The sequence below is a fragment of the Heteronotia binoei genome, chromosome 17 (assembly GCF_032191835.1).
Source record: "Heteronotia binoei isolate CCM8104 ecotype False Entrance Well chromosome 17, APGP_CSIRO_Hbin_v1, whole genome shotgun sequence".
Classification (NCBI taxonomy): Eukaryota; Metazoa; Chordata; class Lepidosauria; order Squamata; family Gekkonidae; genus Heteronotia; species Heteronotia binoei.
The window spans coordinates 51940570-51951896 of NC_083239.1; the positions used below are offsets into that span (position 1 = coordinate 51940570).

The 11327-nt window shown below is 53.0% G+C and overlaps 1 non-coding gene across 1 annotated transcript; it reads left to right on the top strand.

Annotated features, from left to right (window-relative positions):
• Positions 1-8818: 8818 nt before the first annotated feature.
• On the top strand, positions 8819-8893 carry TRNAI-GAU (transfer RNA isoleucine (anticodon GAU)). The gene has a single exon. It is a non-coding gene; the product is annotated as a tRNA-Ile (tRNA).
• Positions 8894-11327: the final 2434 nt, after the last annotated feature.

Consider the following 11327-nt stretch of genomic DNA (forward strand, 5'->3'; position numbering starts at 1 on the left):
ATTGGCCTGATCCAACATGACTTCCCTTATGTTCTTCTGTGACACAGAGTGTTGGACTGGATGGGCCATTGGCCTGATCCAACAGGGCTTCTCTTATGTTCTTCTATGACACAGAGCGTTGGACTGGATGGGCGATTGGCTTGATCCAACATGGCTTCTCTTATGCTCTTAGGGGACCCGATCTCTGTCGTCTGGAGATGAGCTGTAATTCTGGGGGATCCCCAGGTCCCACCTGGAGGCTGGCATCCCTACCACTGCAGCTTCGTGGCAGTGCAGAAAGTCCGCTCGTAGATTCTCCTAGTCCCTGCACGGAACAGCGTTGCCGGTGGGCTGCCTGTGCGTAACCGACTGACCCATCCAGCTCTTACGCCTCCTGCAGCAGCTGCAACAAGCAGCAGCTGTGGCTTCTTGTGACCGCTGGTGACCAGCTGTTCTTTGGGGCGCCGAAGGAAACAAATGAGGTCTGACAGGGCTTTTTTGCTAGAGATCTTTTTTGCTACGGCCCTGAGCATCAAACCACTTGGACTGCACGGAAGAGAGCCAGCCGATTGCCTGGAGAGAAATGGAGCCAGAAACTCATTGACTGGCTGAGGGAGTTGGGAAGGCAGGATTCTGGAGGGTGCATTTGTCACACACACACACCCCCACACACACACACACAGCCCAAACTCCTAAGACAGGCTTGGGAAAGATGTGGCTCTTTCACACATATTGTGTGGCTCTTAAAGCCTCCACCATCCCATCACCTGGCTTGGTGATGGCATTTGTCTCTTTAAATCCCTTCTCCAAACCAAGCCAAGCTGGTGGCTTGGAGAATCCATTTAAAGTTAAAGTTGCTTTCTTTCCACCTCTCCTTCTCCCCCCCCCCCCAATCTCTTCGCCTTTCTTGCTTCTTCTCTTGCGGCTCTCGAACATCAGACATTCGCATCTTGCGACTCTCAAGCATCTGATGTTGATTCTGCGTGGCTCTTACATTACGCGAGTTTGGCCACCCCTGTCCTAAGAGAACATCATAGTAGCCCTGTTGGATCAGGCCAAAGGTCTGTCTAGTCCAGCATCCTGTTCACTGCAATGGTCAGCTTGCTGTCTCCGTAAGGCGAGGCCTGGAAACCGAGGCACAGAAGCCAACACTTTTACCGACAGCAGGTGTGCAGAGGTAGACTGCCCCGGAACATGGAGGTTCTGTTAGCCCTTATAGCGAAGAGTCATGCATTGATCTTTCCTCCCTAAATTTGTCTAACCTCCTTTTAGAGCCTTCTCATCATTTGGTGGCCATCTCTTAAACCTTGTGAGAGTCAATCCCTTTAATGATATAGGGTAGGGGTTTAAGACGAACAGCATTTTATTCATGGTATAAGCCAGCAGTGGCCACATAGAATAAATGTCAGATGTCTGAGAGCCGGGAGGGAGGGAGGGAGGAAGGAAGGGAGGAAGGAAGGAAGGAAGGGAGGGAGGGAGGAAGGGAGGGAGGAAGGAAGGAAGGAAGGAAGGAAGGAAGGAAGGAAGGAAGGAAGGAAGGGAGGGAGGGAGGGAGGGAGGGAGGGAGGGAGGGAGGGAGGGAGGAAGGAAGGAAGGAAGGAAGGAAGGAAGGAAGGAAGGAAGGAAGGAAGGAAGGAAGGAAGGAAGGAAGGAAGGAAGGAAGGAAGGAAGGAAGGAAGGAAGGAAGGAAGGAAGGAGATGAAGATATTGGATTTATATCCCGCCCTTCACTCCGAATCTCAGAGCGGCTCACAATCTCTTTTATCTTCCTCCCCCACAACAGACACCCTATGAAGTGGGTGGGGCTGAGAGGGCTCTCACAGCAGCTGCCCTTTCAAGGACAGAGTCTCAGAGGGGCCTACAATCTCCTTTCCCTTCCTCCCCCACAACAGACACCCTATGAGGTGGGTGGGGCTGAGAGGGCTCTCACAGCGGCTGCCCTTTCAAGGACAACCTCTTCCAGAGCTATGGCTGACCCAAGACCATCCCAGCAGCTGCAAGTGGAGGAGTGGGGAATCAAACCCGGTTCTCCTAGGTAAGAGAGAGGTGGAAAGAAAGCAATTTGAACTTTAAATTCATTCTCCAAGCCAGCTGGTGGTGTGACACAAAGGAGTGATTTAAAGAGACAAATGCCTTCTGAAAGTCGGCTGATAGGGTGGTGGTGGATTCGAGAGCCACACAATATGTGTGAAAGAGCCACATGTGGCTCCAAAGCCACAGTTTGCCCCCCCCTCGTATAAGCTTTCATGTACAGGCCCACTTTGTCAGATACAGTGAAACAGTTTCCTCAAACTTTACCGGGGAGTAGAGGGGTTGCTTTCAGGTAGGGCCACTTAGACTCAAGATGCTTAAGTGCTGGGTAATTATAGCTGAGATTGGCACAAAAAATCTCCTCTTATCTGGGAGAACCAGTTTGATTCCCCACTCCTCTACTTGCAGCTGCTGGAATGGCCTTGGGTCAGCCAGAGCTCTCGCAGAGCTGTCCTTGAAAGGGCAGCTTCTGGGAGAGCTCTCTCAGGCCCACCCACCTCACAGGCTGTCTGTTGTGGGGGAAGAAGATAAAGGAGATTGTGAGCCGCTCTAAGACTCTGAGATTCAGAGTGGAGGGCAGAATATAAATCCAATGACGACGACTTCTTCTTCTTCTTCTTCTTCTTCTTCTTCTTCTACTTCTTCTTCTTCTTCTTCTTCTTCTTCCAAAAAGAGGAACATTCTCCAGGTACAAACCAGGGAGCCATGTCTCCTGGTTGGAGCACGCTTTTCAGTCCTTGGTATTGCAACAGGTGAGAGACAGAGCTCTGTTTGTTGGAAACCGAGTGGGGTTTAATTGGCTTGCTCTTTCCAGATGTAGCTTCCAGCCGATTATTTTAGTCCCAACGGTACGGCTGGGAAAGGAACATTAATTATTCAGCCGCGGCTCATCTCTCTCTTTCTCTCTCTCTCCCCCAGACCTTCCTGGGTGGCAACTATTTATTACTTTAGCAGCCCTTTTTCATTCTAACCCTTTCCCGGCAGCCACCGGCAACATTGCACCTCCCAACGACCCTGTGAAGTAGGCTACTTGTTCCTAAGGTAGGTCGGTTGTTCTCCCTGGGACTAGGTGGGCTTGCAGTGCTCTGACCATGTGCAGATGCCCAAGCCAATGGAGTAGAAGAAAAAGTAGACTGCAGATTTATACCCCGCCCTTCTCTCTGAATCAGAGACTCGGAGCGGCTCACAATCTCCTTTCCCTTCCTCCCCCATAACAGACACCCTGTGAGGTGCGTGGGGCTGAGAGGGCTCTCCCAGCAGCTGCCCTTTCAAGGACAACTCCTGCCAAAGCTATGGCTAACCCAAGGCCATCTCAGCAGCTGCAAGTGGAGGAGTGGGGAATCAAAGAAGAAAATATTGGAAGATATTGGATTTATATCCTGCCCTATACTCTGAATCTCAGAGACTCAGAGCAGCTCACAATCTCCTATATCTTCTCCCCCCCCCCCCGCAACAGACACCCTGTGAGGCGGGGGCAGATTTATACCTCGTCCTTCTCCCTGAATCAGAGACTCAGAGCAGCTCACAATCTTCTATCTCTTCTCCCCCCAAAACAGACACCCTGTGAGGTGGGGGCAGATTTATACTCCGCCCTTCTCCCTGAATCAGAGACTCAGAGCAGCTCACAATCTCCTATATCTTCTCCCCCCACAGCAGACACCCTGTGAGGTGGGTGTAGGGTGGCCATAATATCTGCAGGCCAGCCAGGGACACCTTGAGGGGGGAAGGAATGTGTGTGTGCGCGCGCGCTCTGTGCACGCCGCTGGAAACAGGAAGTGACGTCACTTCCGGTGACGTCACTTCCGGTGATGTCATGCCACTGCCGGAAACAGGGAGTGACATCACTTCCTGTGACATCATTTCCCCCGCGCCACCTGCCGGAAGCAGGAAGTGACATCACTTCCTGTGGCATCATTTCCCCCAAATGCCACTGCCGGAAACAGGAAGTGACTTCACAGCACTTCCTGTGACGTCCCAAAAATCCCCCAAATATCACCGCCGGAAACACCAAGATTATTTATAGAGAGGGAAAGGGGGAAATAAAGTTAAATAAAACTCTTTTTTTACTTTTTTCAAAGTGAGAAGACTAGAGAGAACGGGTTCCACGCTGAGAAGCCAGTCAGATTCCAGTGAGATTCCAGTAAGACTGTGCTGCATAATGCAGCCTATTTATTTTGTCCTGTTTGCTCTGTTGGCTCTATCTGCGCCACCTTCATCACTTTCGGGGTGTGGATCCCCCAGTGGGGTGGTCTCCCGACTCCCTCCGCCGGCTGTTTCTGATAGTCCTGCGCCCCCTCTTTCATTTGATATGTGTCCCGTGCGGGTGCCACCCTCCCGCCGGGAGATGCCGCAAAATGAGCCCCCTTGAGGCTTATGGCGGCAGGGCTCGGGGGAAGCGAGCTAGACTGCTGTTCTTTTGAGGGGTTATAGAGTGTTTCGAGCCCGTCCCTGTGGCATCGGTCCCATCATTGTGGGACCCAGGGGGCCGGCGCAGCGGCCCGCCGAAGCAGCCTGTCACTAATAACACAGGTCGAGATGCAGGACAGGAACCCGGAAGTGACCGACAGCGGCGGCTGGTGCTGCTGGCGGGGCTGGCGGCAACTGCAGAGGCCGGGGAGGCGGCGGAGAGGCCGGCGCTGATCGCTGGAGGGCCTCCAGGGACCAGCGCCGGCCTCTCCGCCGCCTCCGCTGGTCTCTGGAGGACCTCCAGGGACCAGCGCCGGCCTCTCCGCCGCCTCCGCTGGTCTCTGGAGGGCCTCCAGGGACCAGCGCAGGCCTCTCCGCCGCCGGGCCCCGCGTGTGGGCGGGGAAGGCGGCGAGTGAGGGAGCCAGCGTCCCTGCGCGTGCGCACGGCGTTGTGGCGGGCCCCGCGGATGCGCAGAGCCCGCCACACCACCGTGCGCACGCGCAGGGACGCTGGCTCCCTCACTCACCGCCTTTCCCGCCCGCGCGTGCAGCCCGCCGGCTCCCCGCTGGCTAAACCGGGACTTTTAATGGTCCCGGTATAGCCAGCCCGGGAGGTGGGAATTGGGGGCCAGAACCGGGACTTTCCCGGGTGACCGGGACGGTCTGGCCACCCTAGGTGGGTGGGGCTGAGAGAGCTCTCACAGCAGCTGCCCTTTCAAGGACAACTCCTATGAGAGCTATGGCTAACCCAAGGCCATTCCAGCAGCTGCAAGTGGAGGAGTGGAGAATCAAAGAAGGAAACAGTAGAAGATATTGGATTTATATCCCGCCCTATACTCTGAATCTCAGCCGCCTAGTTTGCCTTGCGGGTGGGCTGGCCCTGGTGATTGCCCTTTGGATTTCACACCCTCGCTCCTGACTCCGCCCCAATGTCTCCTGGCTCCACCCCCAAAGTCCCCAGCTATTTTTTGAATTGGACTTGGCAACTCTATTGCCTCCTCTTCCATCAGCTTGCGCGACGTTACTGCGTTAGCGACTCTGCCGTTGTGCTAATCGCAACCTAAAAGAATAGAAAAGCCCCTGAGTTGGTTGTGGGGTGGGGAAAGGCAGCGTTTGGATTCTCAGGGTCTGGCTGGGCCACGCTCCAGCCCGCGTCCTTCTGGCGCAGCCGTTGGATGATGGATGGACCGTCCCTTGCCAAAAGAATGCCCGGCACAGCCTGCCAAGGCCCTGGCCTGCGAAGTTTGTCTCATTTGCTTTCCCCTTTTGTGTCTGTCCTGATCGTTTTCCTTTTACATATTAGGAAACCCGATCGGAGGTTTACGGGACGCTGAACCCTCACTTGCGGGACGGCTGGGGGGCCTGCAGTCCTTCTCGCTCGCGGTGCTTAGACAGCTCTCCATGGCTCCTGATCCAAACACAAGGCATCGAACTCCCTGCATGGTCCTGGTGAGTCTCTCTGCGCCCTCAAGAAATACGGCCCGTCGCCCTGTCTTTTTCCACCCAGCAATCATTAGAGAGCGGCTGTGCTCTCCGATGACCTCCCCGCACCGAATGAAGGCTGTTACCCTGCATCTAGGCCCTCGTTTCTTCACCAAGAACCTTCCAGAATGCCCACTGGGTCTCGTTGGTTGCCCTTGGGTTTGGAGCACTGAGCGACCTCTTCCGGCTGACCAAAGGATTACACCTTATCGCTACACCACTGTGGGAATTCAAGTGGCGGAGGAGCATGTATTATCCCCCGCAACCAGGGGTAGTTTGTATTATCCCCCGCAACCAGGAGAGCATGTATTATCTTCCGCAACCAGGAGAGCCAGTTGGGTGTAGTGGTTAAGTGTGCGGACTTTTATCTGGGAGAACAGGGTTTGATTTCCCCACTCCTCCGCTTGCAGCTGCTGGAATGGCCTTGGGTCAGCCATAGCCCTGGCAGAGGTTGTCCTTGAAAGGGCAGCTGCTGTGAGAGCTCTCTTAGCCCCACCACAAGAGAGCCAGTTTGGTGTAGTGGTTAAGTGTGCGGACTCTTATCTGGGAGAACTGGGTTTGATTCCCCCACTCCTCCGCTTGCACCTGCTGGAATGGCCTTGGGTCAGCCAGAGCTCTGGCAGAGGTTGTCCTTGAAAGGGCAGCTGCTGTGAGAGCCCTCTCCAGCCCCACCCACCTCACAGGGTGTCTGTTGTGGGGGAGGAAGGGAAAGGAGATTGTGAGCCGCTCTGAGACTCTTCGGAGCGGAGGGCGGGATATAAATCCAGCTCATTAGCATAACTTAATAACATAACATTAGCACCACCCCAGCCAAAGCAACCTGAAGCAAGACAGGAGAGCCCTGGGTGAGCGAGGCCTGCTTGGGCTGGCTAGAGATCCAGCCAGCCCAAGCAGGCCTCACTCACCTGGGGCTCTCCTTAGTCACCCCTCCCCCACAGTCAAAAGGCCAGCGAGCCTTCTAACGGAAGCCCCACGGAGAAGAGGAGCGTGAGAGCGGCATAAAGCTAGAGGGGAATTGGCCAAACTCAGTCTTGTCAGATCTCAGAAACTAAGCAGGGTTGGTGCTGGCTAGTATTTAGACGGGAGACCTCCAAGGAAGGTCTGGGTTGCTGATCAAAGGCAGGCAATGGGGAACCACCTCTGAACATCTGGATCGCCATAAGTCAACTTTGATTTGACATCAAAAGCGGGGAGGGAAATAGGGTTGCCAAGTCCAATTCAAGAACTCTCTGGGGACTTTGAGGGTGGAGCCAGGAGACTTTGAGGGTGGAGCCAGGAAACATGGGCGTGGAGCCAGGAGAAAGGTTGTGACGAGCATCATGGAACTCCAAAGGGAGTTCTGGCCATCACATTTAAAGGTGCCGCACACCTTTTCAGTGCCTTCCTCCATTAGAAATAATGAAGGAGAGGGGCACCTTCTTTTGGGGCTCACAGAATTGGACCCCTGGGCCCAATCCTTTTGAAACCCGGAGGGTCTTTCGAGGAGAGGCATTGGATGCTATGCTGAAAAATTGGTGCCTCTATCTCAGAAAACAGCCCCCTCAGAGCCCCAGTTACCCATGGATCAATTTTCCATTATTCCCTATGAGAATCGGTTTCCGTAGGGAATAATGGAATCCCCACCAGACATTTCCCTCCCCTCCCCTCACTTTCTGAAGAACCCTGAAGTGGGGGGAGAGTCTCCAAATGGGGGGATCCCCTGCCCCTACCTGGAGATTGGCAACCCTAGGGGGAAGGAAGCAGTAGAAGGGTTTTTCTCCCCCCCAGGACAAAAAAAAAATAAAAGAACAAATTCAGAACAAACGTCTGTTATACGCCAACCTAATAATGAAGTGATATCGCTCAGTAAAAATAACCCAGACTTTGGTGGCACCCGCTCAAAGAAAATGCAAAGAGTTCTCGGCCTTAATTGAAGGGCTTTGACGTAGAAGGTTGGATGTGACAACATTTGGGAAACTTTCTCCGAAAGTCACCGGGCCAGAACACTTCCACAGCCGCCTCAGAGACCTGATTCACTCGAGTGAGAGTCACGGGACTAGTGGGAATGTGGGGAAGATGAAACCCATGTGTCCAGGAAATCCAAACCACGGAAAGAGGGAAGCCAAATTGCCTCTTGAGGCTTGAGGGAGGGCTGGAGAGGAATTGGGCCATTGCGAGTGCCTTGAGATATCTTTGGAATCGTGGGAAATCCAGCCAAGAAGGGTCTGGACAGGACAGAAGCCCAAAGAGTTCAGAGAGTTTTCAGAAAGGAAGCCAGTTTGGCTCAAACAAGACAGGCGACATTTCAGATTTCGAATGAAGGCCCCGAGGGAGCAGTTAAGCCATTAGAAAAGTCTGAGGTGGAGGGCACTGGAAGAACAGCGTGAGTCTTCTGTCCTTCCCTCTCCGTGTTGTGGATAACTTCATTTTCTCTCTAAGGAATTAAGAAAGAGGAAAAAACCTTTCTCACTGCTAAGGGCGTCGGGTTTGGGGGAGGCCTGGGTTCAGATCCTGACTCTGCCATGAAGAAGAAGAATTGCAGATTTATACCCCGCCCTTCTCTCTGAATCAGAGACTCAGAGCAGCTTACAATCTCCTTTATCTTCTCCCCCCACAACAGACACCCTGTGAGGTGGGTGCAGCTGAGAGAGCTCTCACAGCAGCTGCCCTTTCAAGGACAACCTCTGCCAGAGCTCTGGCTGACCCAAGGTCATTCCAGCAGGTGCAAGTGGAGAAGTGGGGAATCAAACCTGGTTCTCTCAGATAAGAATCCGCACACTTAACCACTACAACAAACTGGCTCACCAGGTTCTTGGGAGGATAGCTTGAAGGACATTCCCCCAGCATTCTCTCTTCAACCTGTAACATAAAATACAACTTGGGATGACAATAGGATTGCCCAGAGCTTTTTTTTTTTTTGAACCGGAATGCACAGGAATGGGGAAGGATGGTGGCTCAGTGGTAGAGCATCTGCCTGATAAGCAGAAGGTCCCAGGTTCAATCCCCGGCATCTCCAACTAAAAAGGGTCCAGGCAAATAGGCGTGGAAAACCTCCGCTGGAGGCCCTGGAGAGCTGCTGAGTAGACAAGATTAACTTTGATGGTCTGAGGGTCTGATTCAGTAGAAGGCAGCTTCTTACGTTCACATATGTTCAACTATAGGGAGGGACAGTGGCTCAGTGTTAGAGTATCTGCTTCATAAGCAGAAGGTCCCAGGTTCAATCCCCGGCATCTCCAACTAAAAAAGGGTCCAGGCGATAGGTGTGAAAAACCTCAGCTTGAGACCCTGGAGAGCCGCTGCCAGTCTGAGTAGACAAGACTGACTATGACGGACCCAGGAGGGTCTGATTCAGTAGAAGGCAGCTTCAGATGTTCATATGAACTTAGTTCTGACTGGCTTAGAATCAGGAGGTGTGGCCTAACAGGCAAATAGGTTCCAGCTGGGCTTTTTCAGTAAAACCCCTGGTGGCTCCTGGAGCTCTCCCGCTAATAGTCAATATCCGGCAGGGCCTTTTTTGTAGAAAAAAACTCAGCAGGAACTCATTTTCATATTAGGCCACACCCCCTGACATCCGCATAGTTTAGCATAGGGCATGTTCGTTGAAAAAGCCCAGCAAAAGCTCATTTGCATATTAGGCCACACCCCTGATGCCAATAGGGCTGCCAACCCCCTGGTCCGGGCGGGGAATCTTCTGTCCAGGAGGTTGTCAGCCCGGAAGTGACGTCATCAAAATGGCGGCGCCCCCGTGGCGGACCGCTCTAGGCATTTCTGGGAAAACGCTATGGTTTTCCCCGGACGCTCTAGCCATTTGGGAGGCTAAAACTCTATGGTGTTTTTGCAACTGGGACTGGCAACCATAGAGCTGCTAGGGTCTCAAGCAGGACCAAAAAGTTACTGCCGTAACTTGGTTAGTCATCCACGGGCTATGCAAGAAAGGGGAGACCCAACTCAGTCCCACAAGCGACAGAGACCGGTGAACATAACTGACTCACGGTTGGAATGATTCCGTCACGGTCATTAGCGAAAGTGATCATGGAACAGAGGAAACATCATAAAGATGACCAGAAATTATCCAGGGGCAAGAACAAGAGCAGGGGGTCAGATGTTTTCATCGCACACCCCCTGGGGGGGCTGTGGGAAGGCTTGAGCTTCTCCAGTTGCAGATACATCCTTCAGGGATTTAAAAAAAGAGATCTAAAATGTGCAGGGAGCTTTCCGCAATCAGCCAGAAGGTCATGGGGTTTAGAAGTTGAACTGCAAATACTAATCTGAGATCGCAGTAAGGTTGCCAAGTTCCGCTGTGGCGGCAGCGACGACTGCAGATTTATACCCCGCCCTTCTCTGATTCAGAGCCTCAGAGTTGCTCACAATCTCCTATATCTTCTCCCCCCACAACAGACACCCTGTGCGGTAGCTGGGGCTGAGAGGGCTCTCACAGCAGCTGCCCTTTCAAGGACAACTCCTGCGATAGCCATGGCTAACCCAAGGCCATTCCAGCGGCTGGAAGTGGAAGAGTGGGGGAATCAAACCCGGTTCTCCCAGATAAGAGTCTGCACACTTAACCACTACACCAAACTGGCTCAGTGGCCTGCTCCGTGCCAGTGGGGGACTCTTTTCTTGCACACACTTTGCGCACACTGTGCAATGACATCACCCAGAAATGATATCAGCGTGTTGGGAATGTTGCACCAGGGACACTGGGATTTGCGATAAAACTCTATGGCACCATAGAGTTTCATTGTGAATCCTAGAGTGTCACTCTGGGGATGCTCTAGGATTCGCAATAAAACTCTATGGTGCCAGCAGCTATGTGGTACCATAGAGTTTTAACTTGAATCCTAGAGCGTCCCCCAACACAACAGCATGATGACATCACTTCTAGGTGACATCATTACTCACGGCATGTTGCCCAGCAATGGGGCTCTTTGGGGGTGGGGATCCCCTCCGCTGCTTTCTCTTTGCCAGCGGGTTGGGGCACTCCAAAATGGGGATCCCTCACCCCTGGCAGGAGCTTGGTAACCCTAGATCACAGAGTCTAGAAAACAGTATGCTCTCTCTAAACTGTGAAGTTTTGTGAGCAAAAATACTTGTCCAGCATCCTGTCTCACACAATGGCCAACCAGTTCAGGCATGGAGGCTGAGGCTTTCATAAGAACTTCAGAACACTGCTGGAATGGACTAGTGGTCCATCTTGTCCAGCATCCTGTCTCACACAATGGTCAACCAGTTCAGGCATGGAGACTGAGGCCTTCATAAGAACTTCAGAACACTGCTGGATTGGACTAGTGGTCCATCTTGTCCAGCATCCTGTCTCACACAATGGTCAACCAGTTCAGGCATGGAGGCTGAGGCCTTCATAAGAACTTCAGAACACTGCTGGATTGGACTAGTGGTCCATCTTGTCCAGCATCCTGTCTCACACAATGGTCAACCAGTTCAGGCATGGAGGC